This window comes from Carlito syrichta, unplaced genomic scaffold (genome assembly GCF_000164805.1).
Source record: "Carlito syrichta isolate Samal-C Ts95f unplaced genomic scaffold, Tarsius_syrichta-2.0.1 Scaffold306578, whole genome shotgun sequence".
Taxonomy (NCBI): domain Eukaryota; kingdom Metazoa; phylum Chordata; class Mammalia; order Primates; family Tarsiidae; genus Carlito; species Carlito syrichta.
In genome coordinates this window covers 175276-198915 of record NW_007250674.1, presented here as the reverse complement: position 1 = coordinate 198915, position 23640 = coordinate 175276, and the positions used below count along the sequence as shown (strand labels likewise).

The window sequence follows — 23640 nt, the reverse complement described above, 5'->3', positions numbered from 1 at the left end:
TGGGGGGCCGGAAGTGCAGGTGGGGGGTGTGAGGACGGTAAGGGTTCCCCGGAAATGGGGAGAGGGGCCCGGAAACCGGGAGAAGGGAGGCTCTGAGGCCGGGGACGGCCCGGAAATGGAAACTAGGGAGCAGCTCGAGTGACAACAGTTGTGGGAAGCTAGGGTCAGAGGAGGGAGAGGCCGGAGTGACTTCAAACCGCGGTAAGGGGCTTCCTGCCCAGGGGGACGGTTGAGGCCGGGCGGGCGGGCGAGCCCTCGGACGGGGTCTGCGCGGGGCAGTTTTTTTAACTGTGGGAAGTTCAGGTTGAAAGAGGATGACGACGAGAGAGGCATGTAGGGGGGATTGAAAGAGGCCGAGAAACTTGGCTGAGAGGAACAGGGTATCTTATAAATAGATGAGAATGGGAATTGGTGGTGGTGGGGGGTTGAACCAGGACTTGGGGGAGGGAGATGGGCCAATTGTCACCCCAATCGTATTAGCATTCAAAGCGAGTCAGGCGATTAATTTATTTATATGTGGATTACATAAACCCTATTATAACGTTTGTCCGTCAGTTCAACCCGTCTCCTTCTCCATAGTGAGTGGGTCTCTAGTACAGGAACAAGTTAGAGGGGAGTTCAGATAATGAAGGCTGTAAAATCAAATCGCGTTCTTTTCGTGTCTCTCTCAGAGAAAGAAATCCTTAATTTGCTAGAGGAAAAAATTCAGATAAATTTAACAACACGTGCAAATCGGGGGGAATAACTTACACGTTTGAAATACTGATGGGGGTCGGGAGGGAGCTGGTTACCCTATGTGGTGAGGAGAGAACGGAAGGGGCTGCTTCCAAACACTTAAGACTTTGATAATGCCGTTTTACTTTGTCTGGGGGAGGTTTAGCCTCAGCGTCGTGCCTTTCAGTGGGTATAGTTTAATTGCTTCGTTAGTTAATTGGGGGAGGGAACGTGTCGAACGCTTCTGTCTGTGTGTTGGGGGGCTGCGGTTAATAGCGCAGTGAATCTGTTCTGAGTGGACGTCTAACTGCTCTCTTGCTGTCCCCCTTCCTAGTGGCGTTCCACGATCTTGCCTGGGCTGCCAGATCACTCGATCTCCGGGCTTGATTCCGTTTTGTAGGCCCTTCAATGGTGTGTTTAACTTTCTACTCCTCTCGAGAGTCTCATCAGATATTTTTGGCATTTCATTTTTTAAAGACCTGGCAAGTTAAGGCTCAGAATCTCCTCTCTAAAAACAAAACAAAAAATACGGGGCAGAAAGTTGAAAGAGCTATTGAGTGGAGTAAAAAACCAACGCTCAGAACAAAGGTCCTAGTTGTGTTAGAAAAAAAGGCAAGGGGCCTTGTATATGAGGCCTGTGTGTGTTGCATTTATATCCCAGGGGGAGGGAAGCAGGATTGAGGATTGGAATTAGCAGAGGTTTAAAGACAAATTGTAGAGGATTTTATTGGGGTTTATTTTCATATTTCAGCATGCAAAGAGATCCATATTAAGTGTAAGTTTTAAAGTAAACACAATTTCTAAATCTTTCTTTTGACATTCCCTGCTCCATGTTCAACCCTAGAAATACGGAACTGGTATGACTTTCTGTCACCTTTGAGATTAAGAGTTTTAAATTGCATTTATTTTAAGCTTAAGGGAGTCCATGAAAATGATTGGGTTTTGTGGGCTTTTTCTGCCTTTCTATGAATGTGCCAATATCCATAAGAATTGGAGAACTGTAATTAAGACTATTATTGTTTCCATTGGATCCCTAGTTTTTCAGAAGTGTGAGTGGTTTTTAAGTCTCCTCAGCTGATATTTACTACTTAGTTTGTGTCTATAAAGAGACTTTTTGTTTTACTTTTTTCATTTACTTTCTGAAAGTTGAAGAACAATTTTGGCATTTAGAGTTCCAGAACGTGCTAAACTAAAAGTTGTATTTAAAGAATGAGCGGGGTGCTAGGTAGACCAGGATAAGACCAGTACTTCCCCCTGGCAGAGTAAATGTGGAGTATATTTACTTTTCCAACTTTTAAGATTACTATTGTATTTATATTACCTAGATAAGTCTTTATGGTCTTATTTTAAGGTTATCATCTTCAGCAAAGAAGTCACATCACTGACTTCGAAATTTACATTCTGACAGTTAGTAGCTTAAGTCACTTAACCTATCTGTAAAATGGGGATGGGTAATCTCTATCTCAAAGCAACAAAATACTAAGTAAGTGTAAGATGTTATTGTTTTAGAAAATTGCATTAGTTATTTTAAGTTCATTAAAAAAAGATACACTGGGGTGGTGGTGGTCCTCGGGGAGGGAGAAATTGATAAAAAGTAGGTTGAAGCTAGGAAGTTATAGTGCTTTGTAATTTGAAACTGCTGCTTAATTGGTGGTGGAACTTGGGCCCGATTTTTGTTTGTTAAATTAGCTTTTTATTAGTAACAGCATGCCAGATACTTTTTCACCATACATCCTAATGAATAAACTTGTTACTCCTGTTTGGAGGAACTTCAAATTTCTTTGGATTTTTATTATTGACAAAATTTGTACCTATTCTGGTTTGTGGCTTTTATGAAATTGACTTTTAAATGTCAGAGATTACAATTAGGAAAAACATTGGTCAGGCGTGATGGCTCATGACTGTAATCCCAGCACTTTGGGAGGTGGAGGCGAGAGGATTGCCTGAGCCCAGGGGTTCAAGACCAGTCTGGGTAACTTGGCAAGACCTCATCTCTACGATAAATTTAAAAAATTAGCTGGACGTGGTGGAACCTGTGGTTCCAGCTACTTGGAAGGCTGAGGCAGGCAGGTCGAGGCTGTGGTGGCCATGAGCGTGCCACTGCACTGCACTCCAGCCTGGGCAACAGAGTGAGACTCCAACTCAAAAAAAAAAATGTTCCTGAATCTTGGTCTCTGTGTTTTATTTACAGAACTAGGGAACTTGTGTTTTCCCTTTTAAATGGATGGGTAGGGATCTTTTTGAGCAAATGTGATACCAATTGCCCTTTTGTTTTTCTCTGTTTGCTGAGGTAATTTGGTAGATTCAAGTCAAAACAGCAACCTGCTTGTTTTCGTCTTTGCTTGTTTTTCCTTGCAATTAATTGCCAGCCTGGCATGGACTTTTCCTTCATTTAAATCAAGCAAGCAAAGCCGATAGAGGATGTAAAGAACAACTTGAATTCAGCCTTTCAGATCACTTCCTCAAACAAACTTCCATTCCATGTTCTTTTACTTGTATTTTTTGGTTATATTTATATGCTTCATTTTTGGATTATAGTTCTGCATTTGTTGACTTTTGTTTCCCAGTTGGATAATAGCCTTCCTGAGGGTGATGTTTATTTTATATCATTGTGGTATGCATGAAGGTGTGCTTGTAAGCCTGACTGAAAAATAATTCCCAGGCTGGGTATGTTGGCTCACAACTGAAATCCAAGTGCTTTGGGGAAGCCAAGGTAGAGGTATCACTTGAGGTCAGGATCAGCCTGAGCAACACAGACCCTGTCTCTGCATAAAAATACAAAAAAATTAGCTGGGCTTGTGGTGTATACCTGTAGTCCTAGCTTCTTGGAAGGTTGAAGTGGGAGGATCACTTGAGCCTAGGAGGTCAAAGGAGGTCAAGATGCAGTGAACTATGATCACACCACTGCACTCCAGCAGTGAAAGAAAATCCCTATTTTCCTCCCCACTGTAAATCAGTAATGCTGACTATTTAGCCACTCTTCTGTTTGGAAGGGTTCTTGGCCCCAATAGATTCTTTAGAATATTACCTGTGGTTTGGTTCTTCACATCTCCCTGACTATGCCATCAGAGTGCTTGAATGAATGTAAATTGTCACCACCATATTTCAGTATTAAGTCAGTGGATATTCTGTACCACTTTTTCCATAGGCCAGGCTATCAACAGGGCCAAGCCTGAGGGGAGTCTGGCCAAATAAGATAGAAGAGTAAGAATCTGGTGTATTTTTATATTTATAAATTGTTGTATAATCTTTTATTTTTTTAATTTTGATTTTTTATAGAGATGAGGTCTTGTTATGTTTCTCAGGTCAGTCTTGGACTCCTGGACTTAAGCAATTGGCCTCCCAAAGTACTGGTTTTATAGGCTTGAGTCACTCTGCCAGACTTTGTTGTATAATCTTAGCACTTACAGTTCTTAAATGTAATGTAAGCTTTACTTGTGTACTTCCTTTGGGTGCCTGTGTGTTGTTGCAACAGCTATATTACAGGCTTCCTGAGAGCATAACCCCCTAGCAGTTGTTCTTTACATTTTTCACCTGTCTACTGGGTTTCTCTGTACATAGTGGGTGCTTGCTGTTATTTGTAGTAAATAGGTAAGGTACTAATGCTGTACTGTCTGAATTTGATTAATATCCTCGCTTATAATAAAATACATAGTTCTTCAGTTAATTTTTTTTTTTTTTGAGCTGTAGCCCAGGCTGGAGTGCAGTGGCATGCTCAGGACTACTATAACCTCGACTTGCTGGGCTCAGGCGATCCTTCTGCTTCAACCTTCCAGGTAGCTGGAACTACAGGTGCATGCTACCATGCCTGGCTAATTTTTCTGTAATTTTTCTTGATTTATTGTGGAGATGAGGTCTCTCCAGGTTGCTAAGGCTGGTCTTGAACCCTTGGACTCAGGCAATCCTCTCACCTTGGCCTCTCAAAGTGCTGGGATTATAGACGTTAGCTACCTTGCCTGACCCTTCAGTTAAATTTAACATCCTATTTGATTGACAATTTTAGGTTATTGGCAAGACATTTTTTTCCTAGACTGAAGTTAGTCTGCTCAGTAGGTTTTCTTTGAGGTCTTTTAGATTTTGGTTGTTTCTTGGTATTTCATTAAACTGGATTGGACAGAAAAAAAAGGAACTTTATTATTCAGACTTATTTGCTTTGTCTTGAGTTTCAGAAGCTATTGGTGACAGTTTCATGGTTTTACTTGATTTAAAAAGTCATTCCAGTTGGCCTAGGCTTGCCTGTACTTTGTGTTTTTTATTAGTGAACAATACTGTTCAAGTGAGTATCTGATTTGAAGGTAAAAGAGTTGTGTTCCAGTCCTGGCTGTGCCCTTTTATCTTTGTGAACTTGGACAAATAATTTAACCTTTGTGATCTTTCGAGTGCCTAATCTGAAAGTGTGGTTATGACCACATAACCTAGAATCAATTGTCATTTATATGCTAGACATCGTATTTAGATTAGGCTACACAGATGAATTGGAACACAAGGCCTTTCTTCCACTTGTTCACAGTAGTGTTGGTCCTTGCTTCATTTGTTAACGCTCTTCTATCTAGAACATACCTCTATACGTTGGTGTCCTACTTGAAAATATTTGAGTATACAGTAGTCTTTAGTTGATTATTAATTCTTGGAAGTTAGTTGTCGCCTTTTTTGTGTATATTTTAGAGACGGCAAGTTACTTTAAATTGTATACGTTTAAAAAGAATTAGGGTAAGCCATTTGATATCATTTTTTAGTTGTCTATTATCTGCATATAATGGTTGATCATTTAAAAGTACATTGAGGCCAAGTTGTGGCTCATTCCTGTAATCCCAGCACTTTTGGAGACTGAAGAAGGAGGATCACTTGAGCCCAACCTGGGTAACATAACGAGATCTCATCTCTACAAAAAAGTAAAAATATTAGCTGGGAGTGGTGGCACACACCTGTAGTCCCAGCTCCAGAGGCTGAGGCGGAAGGACTACCTGAACCCTAGAGGTGGAGGCTGCGGTGAGCCGTGATGGTGCCACTGCACTCCAGCTTGGGCAACATAGTGAGACCCTGACTGAAAAATAAAATAAGTGTACACTGAGGACCTAAAAATATTTTGATTCAGTGCCAAATGGTGTGTTTCCAGCTTATAATAATATGCATCATTTTAGTTTATTCTGTTTCTTTTTAGAAAGCATGTATATATTTCTATAAATAAGGTGTCATTAGCCATACAGGGATCTTAAAGGCTATTTATAAGCTGAAGTGTCTATCAACAAGCCTCCAAGACTTGAAGTTACAGCATTTCAATGTGTATTTTAATCAACTTGTTGGCTGTCATAACCAATGAGTTCTACCCTGACTTCAAAACTCCTACTCATTCCACCCGTGGGCAGTGCTCTGAATAAATTGATGTACCTTGTGCTATCTTCTTAAAGTCAAATTAATATAAAGTCTTTATATTGGTAAACATGTGTTGTGCCTTGGAAAACCAAAGTGAGTTTTACGGTAGCCCATCTGAAATTCTCTCTTGTGTTGTAATTTAAGCTGCTTTGTGTCCTTAGAGAGCAGGTTCATGGAGATCATATGGAGGGCCTCCCCTGCTGCCTTTTTTTTTTTTTTTTAGATTCTCAGAAACCAAGTGCTTGTAGTAGCCTTGTAAATAGTAATTTACAAAAATTGTGTGGCCCCGGTGTTTTGTAATCCTATATGTTTTGCATCCTTGATTGTACAGCATTCTTGTCCTGGCTTTTGTTTTGTCTACCTGAATTGATAACCCTCTCCCATACTGTGTCTCTTGTAACACACACACACACACACACACACACACACACACACACACACACACACCCCTGAATTGATAACCCTCTCCCATACTGTGTCTCTTGTAACACACACACACACACACACACACACCACTAACACACACACACATACACACACACACACCACTTTCTTTTAGTAGCTCCTGTAAGATTTTTACTCTACTCTCTTCTTCTTTTTCCTCTTCTGGAACATTTTATTTCAAATGTGGCTTTCACATTCTGCTTTATAATTAGTTGTTTACATCTTAACTTCTTAACTACATTCTTGGCTTCTTGAGGGTTGAGATTACATTCTTCTGTCCTCACAGTGTCTGGTGCAATGCTCCCAACATAATGTATTGTACATGTTACATGTCATTGTTAGAGTTTGTATTGGTGTGACACTTTGAGAAACTATATTGTGAAATACTGTTAGTATTATTTGCCATAATTTACTGTCAACTTGCTTGTTCTCATTTTTGGGGGATTTGCACCTGAGAATAGAATATAAATTTTTCAAGATTAGGCTTATTGAAATCAGCTACTTAAGGAATTGCTAAGGCACTCGAATATTTCCATTACTTGGTTACCCCAAATTTAGCATTTGGATATTTTTTTATTAGTAGGTGATAGTTTATTTATCAGTACATATTTACTAAGTGCTTACTCTGTGCCAGGACTTTGCTGGGAAGAATACAAAGGGAAGTTAGTCCTCTGAGTTCTGTTATGTTTCATATATAACTTGATCATAATTTATTTGTCTAAAGCTATATACAGGAGTATGCAGAATAGAGAATTATTACGTATATATTCTAAATGCAGGTTTTCTTCATTTAGAAAAACCTAGTATAAGAATCTAAATTAAACTGATGAATGGTTTTTGGCTTTACTAAGTTGTGGAAGTACCTTCATTATACAAATATTTCATCAGTAGCTAATGTGAGTGCTATTCTGTTCCATAAAAGATCAAGCCTCTTGGAGAGTGCTGAGGAGAAATAAGAGATTTATAAGATGATATCCCTTGTCTTAAAATGTAGGTCTTTGTTGTAGATGAGTTCAAACTTACGACAATTGAATGTAGCATCTAATACTGTGCATATTTGTTATGAAGTACAAAATTGAGTTTTATACAGTGAGTACTCTGAAGTTTAGAGATTCAGTCCTGGGTTGAAGTTACTGAGGAAGACTTCACGGAGAGAGGGAGAGACTAGCTGGCCCTGGTTGTTTGGGGGTAGGTATAGAAGAATGGGGAGCTTAAAGGTGAGGTTGTGGTGAGGATTTAATGGTCAGACAAATTGACCCTCTGGGATAGAGGGTCCAGATTTATGAAATAATAGGAAATTTGAGCTGAAATTGTTGAGATTCTTAAGTGGATGATTGAGGACTTCAGTTTAACAGATAAACTGTGTTGAATGATTATTGATCCCTGAATAGGCAGAGATGATGTGAAAAAAGTATGAGAAAGTTAATTTATAAATGAACTGAAAAGGAAAATGAAAGTGCTTTTAAGACCTTATTTATCTTCTTATGACATTACTTCCCTTTCTGGGATTGCATAAAAGGGTTTTTGTGTTAAGTTTTGGGAGAGATAAAAGTAGAGGTAAAACTTATTTCTTGTTCCATTTCCTTGTGCTTAATAGTTTAAAATGTTTTGTTAAATAAGCAGGAGCTGGTTTATTATCTAAATGACTTCCACTAGTCCTGTTCAGTCACAGAAATTTTTCTTTTGTGGAAGCTGGCATTCATTTTGTCTTAGTATATTCAACTATTGTTTACTTACAGATTTTTAAAGACATTCAGAATACTGTTTGAGACCTCATACATGGTTTTTCATGAGTTGCTTACTCAGCAAATTGTCAGTCTTATATAGAAGAGACTTACTTAGCATCTAATGTAGTAAATAAAGTATGTTTAAAGCAAAAGGGAATTGTGGAATGTAGTGGCATATCATGGCTCATTTGCAACCTTAAACTCCTGGGCTAAAACAGTCATCCCAACTCAGCCTTGCAAGTAGCTAGGACTATGGGCACAGTGCACCATGCCTGGCTAATTTTTTATATAAGTTTTCTTTTTGGCCGGCCTCAGTGGCTTAGCCTGTAATCCCAGGGCTTTGGGAGGCCAAGGTCTGTGAACTGCCTGAGCCCACGGGTTCGAGACCTGCCTGGGCAACTTGGCAAGACCTCATCTCTACAATAAATTAAAAAAAAAAAAAAAAAAATTAGCCGGGCATGGTAGCGTGCACCTGTAGTTCTGGCTAATTTGGAAGGCTGAGGTGGAAGGATAGCTGGAGCACAGCAGGTGGAGGCTGCGGTGGCCGGGAGCGTGCCTCTGCACTTTAGTGTGGGCATCAGAGTGAGACTCCAACTCAAAAAAATAAATAAATTTTTCTTTTTTTAGAGACAATGACTTGCTATGAAACTCAGGCTGATCTGGAACTAGTGGTTTCAAGGGATCCTTTCAAAATACTGGAATTGCAGGTGTGAACCACCTTGCCCAGCCTATTTACATACTTTAAAAATGCAAATTAATATTATCCCGTTTCATTACTTTTTTTTTTTTTTTTTTAGTCAGAGTCTCACTCTGTCACCCAGGCTGGAGTGCAGTGCATGTTCATGGTCATTGCGGCCTCAACCTGCTAGGGTCAGGCGATCCTGCCTCAGCCTTCCAAGTTACTGGAACTATAGGTGTGCCCCACCACACCTGGCTGATTTTTTTTTATTTATTGTAGAGATGAGGCTTTGCCATGCTGCTCAGGCTGGTCTCAAACCCCTGGGCTCTGGCAGTCCTCTCGCCTCTACCTTCCAAAGTGTTGGGATTGTAGGCGTGAGCCACCATACCTGGTTTACATTTTCGTTTTTTAAAATTTAGGTTTATTCGTTTTTTAGAGGTGGGATCTTGCTCTGGTACCTAGACTGGAGTGCAATGACTCAGTCATAGCTTAATGCAAACCTTGAACTCCAGTGCTCAAGCTGTCCTCCCAGAGTCAATGATGGCATTAAGGAGCACAAGCCCTCAGCCTCAAGTTAAGTATTTTAATAAAATATTTGATTAGCACTCTGGTTGATTTTATAGTAGACTATTTGTTACCCCTTTTTATTATCTTTTAAAATTTTATTTTGACACATAATTGTACAATTTTAGGGTGTACTTAGTGATGTTTCCATATATATAAAGTACAGTAATCAGATCAGGGTAATTAGTATATTCATAATCTCAGACATTTATCATTTGTGTTGGGACCATTCAGTATTCTCCTTTTAGCTAATTTGAAACTACATATTATTGTTAGTTATCCTAGAGCAAAATCCTCCTACCAGCAGTAATTTTGTTTACTTTAACAAATCTATTCCTCCCTTCCACCTACCCTTCCCAGCCTCTCTAGTACCTTCACTTTTATGAAAGCAGGCACACAAGATTTTAAAAATGGGAAATGAGGTTTAGATGGTGAATTAAAAGAAGCTAAATAAACATAATATTTTTTAAGGGTTTTCTTAGCCGTAATATTTAGCTTTCTTTAGCAACTTTTATTTCTAACATATTCTTATAGATTTTCCTTGATGAAGTTTATATTAATTTGATTCTTCTTTATGTGGAAAGCAGAGATGCTGGCTGTGTAGGTTTATAACTCAGAATTATACCTGTTTGTAGAGTAAGGAAGGCTGTATTTTCCAACACTTGTGGGATTTTGTGGACTTAAGAATGAAAATATTCATGAAGTCTATATATTTTATTTTATTTTGTTTTTTTACCCCCACCCCATCTATATATTTTATTACTACCATAGGCAAGAGTTCCTGTTTTTCTGTAAAACCGCTACACAGCTTCATATTTTCTTCCTTTATGAAGCATGTATTTTCATTTCTTCTCACCTGGGGAAAGCAACTTGGTTTCCAGCAGGAATTTTATCCTGATCTCTAACCCCTCCATCCCAGATCCAAATGCATTTTTGCCCTTCCCCCAGTAGATGGCAACAATTAGACTGTTTAGGAAGATTCGGTAGTCTTAAATTTATGATCAGACCTGCTATCGAATTATTTCTCGTTATTAGGAACCTTAGTGTTGATTTTCACATTTTGGCCTCCAAACACTTTTTTCAGAAAACTAGACTGTTAATTGAGAGTACTTGTTGTTTTTTACTCTGTTCTTCACCCTGCCCTTCCAGTTGTTGCTGAGGTAAGACTTGGGGAATTTCAGCCTTTGGTGTGGTGCTGTAAGATAATCTGCTTCAGCCTCTTCTAACCATCTAGTATTACTTTTCAGCTGCCCGTATATTAGGCCATGACATTTTTTTCCAGGTATCTTCTCATTACACAAACTAAGGACTACTGAGAGGAGTTACTGCAGAAATAATGGACCGTCATTTTGTGTCCTTGTTGTGGCACCTAGTGTAATTGATACTCAGTTTATTTCTTGAATCAACTGAGAAATTGGTAAACTTAGGTTTGCTGGAATAGCAGAATTTCTTTCTTCTGTAGGGTAGGCTTACTATTTAACTCATGTGTTCTTATATTCTGCCATGGGTGTTAATTCTGTTTTTTTTTTTGTTGTTGTTACTGAAGAAGAATATTAAGATAATTCATAATTGCACAGTTAACTTCTGAGAGTTTACTATATTTCAAGAAACTTAGAATTTTTTTAATGATGCTTGCTGAGTCTATTTAAAATTTTAATGTGATAGTAAATGATTTGGGAAGTTTTCCATATTTCTTAAGACAGTTGTAAAGTTAGGAATGGCTTAATCTACAGTTATTTTAAGGAATGTAAAGTCAAGGACTTAGTAAAACAATAGTTCTAAAAGAATTGTGGAATTATTTCTATTTTAAGGGCTACTATTAGAATCGTGGTACAGGGAAAGTTTTCTTCGTTTCAGCAACTGCTGCATTTATCTTTTAAAGGTATTGCTTGAGTTGCGTTTAGTAATACTCTCAAACCTAGAAAAGCAGTCATTTAAGACATCTCTGCTTTCAGTGAAATTCGTCTAGCAGTGGAGATATAATTAATGTATATGACTAGTAAACAAATGGTATGTATTATTATAAATATTTTTGAACACTTCTTATTTCAATTCCTAGGCCCAAGATTTGGGATTATAATAAATTGCAGTCTTTGACCTTTTTATAGTCTGATAGGGAGGGTGGAAAACTGGACAAAATTGACCTTAAAGCTTCTCATCTGCATTCTGAGACATTACTCAGATGTTTCATCAGGTAACTGACTGTTTGGAATATGGTAAAATATTATCGTGATGTTTCTTAGAATCGTTGTATTATCTGCATCCATATAAACTTGCCCACACTGAATTCTAAATTAAAGTCCTTGTTACCTTGCTGATGTGTCTGTTACTATAAAATTTGTATAGTATAGACTAATGATCTAGGTCAATCCAGTGGTGTGAGAGATTAGTGGGATAAGAATAATAAGGAAAGGCTTCATGAATAATAATAGCAACAACAGCAACTGACCTCTGTTGAATCCTTCCCTTGGCTCAGTGCTTGCTCATGGTACTTTACATAGGTTAGCAGACTCTGGTGGGTGGGGCATAATATCATAATGTTTAAGTGATAAAGGAGTTTAGTGGAGTGGTAAGAGCAAAGACAGGCCGGGCACGGTGGCTCACGCCTATAATCCCAGCACTTTGGGAGGCCGAGGTGAGAGGATTGCCTGAGCCCAGGAGTTTGAGACCATCCTGGGCAACTTGGTGGGACATCATCTCTACAATAATCAAGAAAAATTAGCCGGGCATGATGGCACATGCCTGTAGTTCCAGCTACTTGAAAGACTGAGGCGGAAGGATTGCCTGAGCCCAGCAGATCAAGGCTGCGGTGGCCATAAGCATGCCACTGCACTGCAGTGAGACTCCAACTCAAAAAAAAAAAAAAGCAAAGAGATTCAGTTTAAATCTAGGCTCCAACATACTACCTGCATAACTTTGGGAAAATCACTTTTTTTGGCTCTAGTTTTTCTGTCTGTAAAATTGGAATAATGATTGTTATGAGAATTAAATTAGTTAATATATGCAAAACTTTTAAAACAATACTGAGTATAGGATAAATGCTTGAATTTGTAAGTTTTTATTATCAGTAACCATTCTTCTTGAGAAGAAACATTTTTATTTTCCTTTAGTTTTTACATCTGAAAAGACAGGTTTGACAAGATGGGTTTCTCTGATATCATCTTGGAATTAAGAGTGGTAGAGTTTTAGGATTGAAAGACCATTGAGAATATCTATGAACTCTACAGCAAGATGAACTTGAATTGTAGTTTCCTGGTGGTTTGGCCTTAGGTATATTACTTTATGTGTAAATTACAGAAAATACATCCTTCTCGGGATTCTTTTCAGTTTTTAGTGAGAATGTGAAGTCCTTAGTACAGTGCTTGGTTCACAGTTATCAAATAGTATTATCAAGTATTAAATAGTATTTGTAATATTAGTTATCAAGTTTAAATAGTATTTGCTGTTTTTGTAAATTTTCTGATTAGGTTATTGGTTTCAAAAGGAATTTTTTAATTAAAAAGTTTTTAAAGCCAGTCAAATTCAGTAGTGGGAGGTTGTATGCCAACTTTAGTGACACTAATGTTAAAAGTTCTGATAACCCCCTGTCATTGGACTAGCAAAAAGGAACCTAATAGTAGCCTTTATTCTAATTGTTCTTTTAAATGATGCCTTATTTTTACTGTAGGATATAAATGTATAAAATTACAGTAGCATAGTGTGAATTTATTTTTAAGATTTTATAATTTAGGTGTTGAGTAAGTTTTATGAACAATTATAGTGAAACTTAAAGACTGAAAGAAAAAAATAACCCTGATTTGGATTAAATACTGTGAAAAATTTTTTAAGGGGACAGTTTCCAAATTCGATTCAGATTCAGCATTCTATCTCTGCTAGTTATAGTCTTTTTGACTACTTATAGTTTCAAATAAATAAGGTCAATGTTAGCAGTGTGATAAGGCTCACTTTTTTTGATGACTATATTTTGATATAATCTGACTTATAAAAATGCTGCAAAAATAGTATAGGGAACATCCCATATTTTCCTTTACCAGTTTCAAGGTCAGATTTTTTTTTTTTTTTTTTGATAATGAATTTATTTTCCTTTTTTTTTTTTGAGAATGAATTTATTTTCCTTTTAAAACTTTTTTTTTTTGAGTTATAGTTTCACTTTGTCACCCAGGCAGGAGTGCAATGGCACGCTCATGGCCACCCCAGCCTCGACCTGCTGGACTCAGATGATCCTTCCACCTCAGCCTACCTGGGACTACAGGTGTGCACCACCACACCTGGCTAATTTTTTGATTTATTATAGAGATGAGGTCTCACCAAGTTGCCCAGGCTGTTCTTGAACCTGTGGGCTCAGGCATTCCTCTCACCTCAGCCTCCCAAAGTGCTGGGATCATAGGCGTGAACTACCATACCCTGCCTTTAAAACATTTTTAATTAATGGAAGACTTAAAAAAGATCAATTCAGTGGACACATTTTTTTCAGGTGGTTTTTTTAAGTCATTATACTTGTTGATTTTTCAGAATGTTGTAAATGCACTGTAATGTTTTGTTCCTGACTCTTGGCCATCACTGGTGAATATTGATGTGTTATATTGACTGAGAAGGCCCTCATTGCCAATAGATACTGTACTCCTAAATGACCTGCTTCTTATAGAACTTAATTGCTTTTTACAGTGTGTCCTCTCTTACTAGTTGGTGGGATTGGATGTATTTAGGCTCTGTGAGCCACACCTCATTTCTCCAGCTTTTAATATGCATTGAGTTGCAAAACTACTTGGTAGAATTGTGCACATTAAGCAAGTTCAGCGTGAAGACTTACATCGTGTGGTCTTTTTTTTTTTGAGTTGTAGCCTTACTCTGTTGCCCAGGCTGGAGTGCAGTGGCATGCTCACGGCCACCACAGCCTTCACCTGCTGAGTTCAGGCGATTCTTCTGCCTCAGTCTTCTAAGTAGCTGGAAATACAGGCGTGTACCACCACACCCAGCTAATTTTTTTTTTTTAAATTTTGATTGTAGAGATGATGTCTCACCAAGTTGCTCAGGCTGGTCTTGTACCCATGGGCTCAGGCAATTGTCTCACCTCAGCCTCCCAAAGTGCTGGTATTATAGGCTTGAGCCACTGTACCCAGCTCATCGTGTCACTTTAAGAGAGTGATAATTTTGATAGCATAAAGATATTTTTGAAAGTATACTATTTCTCAGCACTTTTCTTGTCGGTTGAAGATATCAATAAGATTTTTCATTTTTATCTTATATGTTAGTTTATTTTAAGTCAGGGTCTCACTCTCTTTTTATATGACTTTATCCTTTTTGCCTCCTACAACTTAGTAAATGACTCCTACCTGCCTACCTGAAGAATCTTAGGTGAGATGACTTAAAAAATATATAAATATATATATGTATATTTTTGAGACAGGGTTTCGCTTTGTGACCCAGGCTGGAATGCAGTGGCACATTCATTGCTCACTGCAGCCTCGAACTCCTGGTTCAGGTGATCCTCCCTCCTGTCTCCCGAGTAACTGGGGTTACAGACATACCTCTCCATGTCTGTCTAAGGTCTTGCTATGTTGCCCAGGCTGGTCTCGACTCCTTAGGTTCAAGTGATTCTCCTGCCTCGGCCTCCAGAGTGCAGGGATTATTGGTGTGTGCCTGGCCAAAAATATATATATATATTTTTTGTAGCAGAAGCGAGAATTTAATGGCAATCTTGTAAGATGGGTTGTCTGGTGGGCAGGCACCCAAAAATATTTTTAATAAGCTTTATTTTAGGATAGTTTTAAGTAAACAGAAAAGTTGCAAAGTATTGTTCCCCTGTACTTCTCACCCATTTTCTCTTGTTAAGATCTTAATCGGTAATCCCAGCTCCTCTGGAGGCTGAGGTAAAATGATTGCTTGAGGCCAGGAATTTGAGACCAGCCTGGACAGCACAACATGACACCGTCTCTAAGAAATTACAAAACAACAACAAAAAATTACATTAGTATGGTACATGTGGCACAAATAATAAACCAATACTAGCACATTATTAACTATACTTTATATGGGTTTTTCTAGTTTTTACCTAATGTCGTTCTAGGATCCCATATTGGGTGCCATATTACATTTGGTGAGTGACTTTGAAAAACAGTTTTTGAGGCATTAATTTCTGGTTATGAAGTGTAGAGCATTTGTTATCCTTGAATAAAGAGAAATGTAAAAAAGAAAATTAAGAATCACTTATATAATCTCATCATCTGATATTAACCATTATACATGTTTTTGTACGTACTATTTTCTTCTAGCCTTTGTTTTAATAATACCAGATTATATTGCTACATGATGAACATTTTCCTATTGCATTATTAGTTCTGTATTAACATTTGCTTTATGTTTACTTGATTTAATGTAATTTATACAGTCCTCTTCCCTTTGTTGGATTAAAAAAACCCAAGTACTGTTATAATGCCTTTTTAAATATTAGCTTTTAACCAAAATCTATGAAGCCATGTTTGTAAATGAAGTCTTCATCTCTCATCTTTTGTATTAACTTGGGAAATGTTCTTGTATATATGTGGAGGGTGTGTATGTGTGCTTGTAGCAATTTGATGGAAAGTCAGAAGGCTTCTTGTTGTGGCTTGCAGGGTCCTATATGGTCACCTCTCTGACATCATCTACTTCCTAGCCTTCTACTTGCTCTTCTAGCTGTCTGGAATGTCATCTTCTAGATCTTACATGACTGTTTCTTGCATAAGGTTTTAGCTCAGATATTACCCCTCAAAAAGGCCTTGCTTGGTCACCCTATCCGTAATAATTCATTTATCTGATAGGAGTGCTTTCAGCTGAAATAAATAGAAAACTTGACTAACAAGGCCTTAAACAGGTAGGGGTTTATTTTTCCTCATTCAGCATGGTTCAGCTGTGCAGTGGTTCCAGGAAGGACCAGGCTCTGTGCATGTTTCTGCTCTGCCATTCTTAGCAAGTGGCTCTCATGGTCACCAAATGGCCATCATAGCTTGACATCATTGTGTCCACTGCATTTGAGTCAGGAAGAGGAAGAGATATAGATGTGTTAGGTTTTTTTTTTTACCCAAAAAGCAAGAGTATTCCTAGAGGATGCTTAGCATACCTCCCCTTTATATTTTATTGTTGAAGACTGGATCATACATTCTGCAAAAAAACCCACAAAGTAATGGTATTTTGTACACTGACAGATTTAGACTACTGGTTTTTATATTCTTTTGACATGCAGTCTAATAAGAATGCTCTACTGTGCGTCACCAGTGTATGTGTAAATACATATACGGAACTGGAATAAATTTCACAAGCAGTGCTTAATCATTGTGCATGCTACAATTTTCTATTCTCTGTTTCATTTAAAAGTTTTTCTTAGGACCTTTTGAGTCTGCAGTTTCTTAACCTTTTTTGCAGTGTGAACCCTTTAGCAGTCTGAAGCTGTAGATGTCTCAAAATATTGTCAAACTCACAAAAGGAATGCCTAGGAATCAAAAAAAGCAAATATAACAAGATGTTGAAATCTAGTTTCAAACTACAAAACTTGCTGTGTAACATAGTAATATGTTTCTTTATTAGCACTATCAATAATATGATCTAGCAGCTGTTCAAAGTAATGAATATAAATAATATTTTGAGATAATCTGCACCAAGTATAATGTGATATGATAATTATGATTACCTTGGTGCAAAAGTTAAAGGTACTGCCAGTAATGCTGTGGTTTGTTGCCTATTCATAGAAAGAAATTTAAATTTCAATTAGAGGTTTATGAAATTATTTTTTTCAGTACAAGTGCATGAACTCCTGGTATGAACCAGTGGTCTAAATTGATTTCAAACTTTAACTTTGCATTGTGAAAGAATATTGACTTTAGCCCAATCCTGACTCATTCCTGAGGGGCAAGGGTGTAGCCTGCTTCCTGGGAGGTGAAGTGATTTGTACTCCCTATAAGGAAAGAAAGGTAGGATAGATGGAATTTGGATAGGGAACACTGTTAGTGTCTTTTATCTATAGTTTCTTCTCCTGTTTATTTTCCTCAGAGTACTGGTCTGGTGTTATTTGCTGTTTGTCTACTGTCCCCAGAAAAGTCTGTCTTGTTTACTACCTTCTTCCAGTGCCTAAAACTTGTGAGGTAGGGCAATCAATCAATATTTGTTAAATAGGCCAGATGTGGTGCCTCACACTTGTAATCCTAGCACTTTAGGAGACTGAGGCAGGAGGATTGCGTAAACTCAGGAGTTTGAGAACAGCCTAGGCATCATAACGAGACCTCATCTCTAGCAAAAAAAAAAAAAAAAAAAAAAAAATAGCTGGTTGTGGTGGTATGTGCCTGTAGTTCCAGGTACTCATGGGGCTGAGGTGGAAGGATTGCTTGGGCCCAGGAGGTTGAGGCTGTGGTGAGCAATAATCGTGCCACTGCACTCCAGTCTGGGTGAGAAAGTGAGACTCTGAGTCAAATAATGAATGAATGAATTAATGTTTGTTAAATAAATGAGTAACTGAGTAAGTCTTAGCATTCCCATATACCATGGTACTTATAAAACTGGGCCTTCGTGTCCTCTCTATCTCCCATCACCCGCTAAAAATCTGGAGTGTAATCGTTAGGAAGGCTTGAATGGGAACATTTATATAAAATCACTGCTTTGAAGCATTATATAAATGAGGTCTTTTTTTTTTCTTGGTGGATGCATATAAGATGGCTTAAGTTTGTGTGATTTTTTTTTTTTTTCCCCTTGCAATTTTTAGAAGTGTAGGTATATCTCATATAATTTGTAAAGCAGGTGCAGAGATAGCTTTTCTTAATTTGTATAGGAGGACTATAAAGAAAATTGCTCTCAGTAAAGAACTATAGTCTAAGGTCATTAATCTATATCTTCCTGGAGTTAAGATTGTGTCCCCTCCCTCTTTTAACACTTTAAAATACTATATTCCCTTCATTGGGCATTCTTCCTTTCCTTTTAAAATTGCAGCAAACATGATTAATGAAAATTCTAAAAGAATTGGCTGCTATCATTAATTCAATTTGTGTTTTGATTTGATTAACAATATTTCATTTTAAAGTTTTCTTGGAACAATATTTTAACTTTTTACATATATTGATGCCTTTTGTACTGTTGAACTGCTGGCATCTATTGATTGAATACATTTTTCCTGGTTCACATGTCTGTCTTTAGTATCTGCCCCTCAGATTTGTAATATGATATTTGAGTCTTGAGCTTTCATTAAGTTTTTGTTAAAAGGTAAACTAGTACTCTTTTTGGATCATAGAGTTTTGTGAGTCTTAGAAGAACTTCTTTTGGAACAGGTAAGTCATAATATATATTGGATTTAATTATTGTTGATTAATTTTAGGAAAATTATAATGTTTTCCATACTCCCAACATTAGTTATTGGGAAATATAGCAGTGAAGTATTTATGTAAATACTTCTTGTTCTCATTTAATTTCTTATTTTTTAGTGGCAGGGTCTTGCTATGTCTTGCCCAGGTAGGACTGAAACTCCTAAGCTCAAGGGATCCTCCACAACTCAGCCTTCTAAGTAGCTGGAAGTACAGGGCATGCCAGTATTCGTGGCTCGTTTTATTTTTATGTTTAGTGGCTGTGTGGGAAACAAAAAGCTATAGACCTTTAATCAGTGTAAGGACTGCAGAGGTGAGACGTCATAACTTTAATGAATAGAGAATAGGAAGATGTGATACAGTAGTAAGAAAATCAGGTTATTTAGTGAGGTTTAGTAACTGCAGTCTGCTATATTTAGAGCTTTTTGTTCTTAACAGATGATGATTATTTGTCTTTAAAATGTCAGTTGGTCTATAGTATCTCCCAATACTTGTTGAGGAAAGGATCTGGCATATCCCACTTGATTTGTTGGTATAGTTGAAGGTTTGAAAGCAACAGATTTAAGATTTTCCTTTTTATGCAATACTTTTGAAGGCAGAAAACATTTTCAGAGCAAAATAGGATTTTTAAAAACAGCTTAATTCACGTGCCATACAAGTCACCCATTTAAAATATACAGTATTTTTTTCTTTTTTCTGTTGCCTAGACTGAAGTGCAGTGGCACACTTATGGCCACCGCAGCTTTGACCTGCTGGGCTCAGGCGATCCTTCTACCTCAGCCTTCCAAGTAGTTGGAACTACAGACATGCGCCACCACACCTGGATAATTTTTCTTGATTTACTGTAGATATGACATCTCACCAAGTTGCCCAGGCTGTTTTTGAAACTTTGGGCTCAGGCAGTCCTTTCGCCTCTGTCTCTCAAAGTGCTGGGATTATAGGCGTGAGCCACTGCGCCCAGCCAGTACTTTTTAATACAGTACTGTATATAGTGTTTTGAAAATATTCAAGACCTTGTGCAACTGCATCACTACTGTCTGGTTTCAGGACATTTTTATCACTCAAAAAAAAAAAACCAAAACAAAAGCCTTGTACTCACAGGAGTCTATTAACTTTTAGGTTAACTTTTAGAATTGACAGTTAAGTTGTGATGTGCTGTCTTCTTAATTAAAATCTTAACAATTAAAAAATCTTACCCATTGGCAGTGTGGGACTACAAGTAGAAAGTATCTGTTGTTTGGATTTCTCCTATGAGGTTTCATTACCTTTGGCAATTTCCACTTAAATGTTTCTACTTAAATTATTATTTGAATTTAAAATCCTATTAGCCAGAATATTTAATATTTGTTGGTTGTGACAGTGTCACTTTCAGAAGGCTAGGTAAGGCCGGGCTTGGTGGCTCAGCCTGTAATCTCGTGCCTTTGGGGGGCCGAGGTGAGTGAATTGCCTGAGCCCGCAGGTTCGAGACCCACCTGGGCAACTTGGCGAGACCTCATCTCTACAATAAATCAAAAATCAGCCGGGCGTGGTAGCGTGTGCCTGTAATTCCAGCTACTCGGAAGGCTGAGGCAGAAGGATCGCCGGAGCCCGGTGGGTCGAGGCTGCGGTGGCCGGGAGCGGGCCACTTCACTCCAGTCTGGGCGACAAAATGAGACTCCAACTCAAAAAAAAAAAAAAGAAGGCTAGGTAGGAAACTTATTGGGAGATGCCAGATTCATTTCAGAAACAAACTTAGTGTTGACTGTACTTATTAAGGAACAATTTTCCATTTCTTTTTTGATTTTTCAAGGTTGTAGAAGTCCAGCTAAGGTAAAAATTAAATGTATGATTGGCTCTTAAGAACGTCCATTCACAGGCTGGGCATGGTGATTCATGCTTGTAATCTCAGCACTTTGGGAGGCTGTGGTGAGGGGATTGCTTGAGTCCACATGTTCTAGACCAACCTGGGCAACTTGGTGAGACCTCATCTCTACAATAAATAAAAAAATTAACTAGGTGTGGTAGTGTGTGCATGTAGTTCCAACTGCTTGGCTGACTTGGAAGGATCACCTGAGCCCAGCAGTCAAGGCTGTGGTGGCCGTGAGCATGTCACTGCACTCCTGGCTGGAGGACAGAGTGAGACTTCAACTCAAAAGAAAAAAAAAAAAGAATTTCCATTCACTTTTTTACTATTTAGGATGTTTTGTTTTATTATTATTATTTTTTAGAGAGACAGGATCTTACTCTGTCACCCAGGCTGAAGTGCAGTGAGTGGTGTAATCATAGTTCACTATGACCTTAAAATAGGCTAAAAAAATTTTTTTTGATAGATGGTTTGTGTCATGTTGCCCAGGCTGATCTCAAGCTATCCTCCCACCTTGGCCTTCCAAAGTGCTGGGATTACAGGTGTAAGCCGCGTGCTACCTGGAATATTTTGTTTTAAGAGACCTATTAGCACTTTCTATATTTGGTATGCATTTTGTTTGGAAGCATGTACTTGTGAATTATGTATTTGGGTATGAGGGTGTTTGCAAGCTTTCTTTTCAGACCCATCCCTAGGTAGTTCTTGTTCTTTCATGCCCCTAGGCCTTTCTGAAGTTGGGTTTTGTTTATTTGTTTTGTCTGTAACATACTCTTTGCCTCCTTTTCCTGATCATTCCCCTTTTCTCCTGGGCAAAACCTTTCATCCATAAGATTTTTATATTTTCACCCGTGGGATGTGTATTGCCCTCTCCAGGACTTGGGTTTCTCTTCTGTAATATAGTACTGACAGTGGTTAGTTGTCTGTTACCTTTTACTCTAGTAATTTGTTTATAGTTTGGCCTTCCATTGTTCTGAACCTCCCAGTACTCTTTTAAACCTTGCATATGTCCTGCCAGAGGTTCCAACATCACCACGGTCTGTCTGCCTACCTCACTTTCAATTGTCTTTAAGAGAGTTCAAGACCCACCTGGCAACTTGGCGAGACCTCATCTCTACAATAAATCAAAAATTAGCCAGGCATGGTATCACACACCTGTAGTTCCAGCTACTTGGAAGGCTGAGGCGGAAGGATCACTGGAGCCCAGCAGGTTGAGGCTGCGGTGGCTGGGAGTGTGCCACTACACTCCAGTCTGGGTGACAGAGTGAGACTCTGACTCAAAAAAAAAAAAAAAAAAAAGTAGAGGCCAGGTGCAGTGGCTCATGCCAGTTATCCCACACTTTGGGAAGGCTGAGGCGAGAGGATTGCCTGAGCCTAGGGGTTTGAGGCCAGCCTGGACAACGTGGCAAGACCTTATCTTTACAATAAATAAAAAAATTAGCTGTGCATGGTGGCACACGCCTGTGGTCCCGGCTACTTGAAAGTGTGAGGTAACTTTGAGTATGCCACTGCACTCTAGCCTGGCGAAAGAGTGAAACTCTGACGATCAATGAAAATAAGAGAGGAGGAGGACTAGCTGATGTCTTTGCATGGTACTGAGTAGAATTCTATCATTTCTAGTTCATTCTTGCTGGTTTTTTTGATTTTTTTTTCCCCCTCAGGAGAGCCTTAACTAACTATCCTGTTTTTATTTTATTTTATTTTATTTTTTTGAGTTGAAGTCTCACTCTGTCACCCAGACTAGATTGCAGTGGCACACTCCCGGCCACAGCAGCCTCAACCTGCTGGGCCCAGGTGATCCTGCCACCTCAGCCTTCCAAGTAGCCAGAACTATAGGCGTGCACTACTACGCCCAGCTATTTTTGATTTATTGTAGAGATGAGATCTCACTAAGTTGCCTAGGTGGGTCTCGAACCCGCGGACTCAGGCAGTCCACTGGCCTCAGCCTCCCAAAGTGCTGGGATTACAGATTGAGCCACCGAGTCCTGTTTTTACATTTTAGAGATGTGGCAGTATATCTGTTTCTACTTCTCCCTCCAGTTTGTTTTCACTATTTTTCTTTTCCCTGTCTACATATATAGACATAGCATCTAATGAAATGTCTGTGTTTACCCTGTGCATGAGAAAATGACTTTAGCATAGAAATTTGGTGACTATGGTGTTATTCGGCCTTCTTTTTCTTGCTTTAATGGTTTCTTAATATTTTTCTCTTTGATTTCAGTAGGGAATGGGAGAAGAAGATACTAACATTTTATGATTTCTTTATAATAACTTCAGTGTGTTCAACAATGCCATCTGGTACAGTTTTCAGAAAATCTTATTTTTATAATACTTAATTTTTTTTTCATTTATAGCTATATATAGCATAACACAAATGGAAAGTTAACAGTTGGGTTTGATGGATGTAAAGTTATTCTTTTAAAGGTCACTGTATATAAGAAAATTGGCTTGCGAGTCAGGAGATGAGTTCTAATTTTAACCTTTTGCAATCAGATGTCCCCTCTGAGGGGACATTGTAAATCCAGCAAACCACTCGGATGTCTCTTATCAGGGGACATAAAGAGGTTGCTAGTGATTATACAGGACAAACTTATGCCAGTGTAAATCTATCAAAAAATGTATGTTTCCTTGAAGTTTTCCATACAAATTGCACGAAAAAGGAAATAAAGAGATGGAATGTATACTGAAATATACATTTAAAAATATCAACTGGCATTGCATAGAAAGAGAATGTACTTCCACATTGTCTTTGAACAGCAGACTGGACAATAAATTACATAGTATTAATGTGGGAGGAAGAAAATGAGACTACATTATATATTCAAATAGAAAAACACCTGATGGAGATGCCAGATTACGATTGCACAACATTTATCACTGAACCTGTAATGCACATTAGTGACTGTTTCACATCTTACCACGTGTTAGAAAAATATAAGATATAAAATTTTGATATTTTTGTCATAAATAAGTTCCTCA

The 23640-nt window shown here is 38.2% G+C and overlaps 1 protein-coding gene across 22 annotated transcripts in view; it reads left to right on the top strand.

Annotated features, from left to right (window-relative positions):
• Positions 1 to 23640, top strand: part of TRIP12 (thyroid hormone receptor interactor 12) — a 163043-nt gene that overhangs the window by 293 nt on the left and 139110 nt on the right. For 4 of the 22 annotated variants that reach the window (XM_021715044.1, XM_021715038.1, XM_021715035.1 and 1 more), the window contains exon 1: positions 85 to 201. The exons of 15 other annotated variants lie outside the window; for them this stretch is intronic. The gene's annotated coding sequence lies outside the window, so the exon portion shown is untranslated. Of the gene's footprint in view, positions 1 to 67; positions 202 to 23640 lie in introns of those variants that run through there. 3 more of the 22 variants (XM_021715028.1, XM_021715029.1, XM_021715031.1) reach the window with 3 other exon arrangements.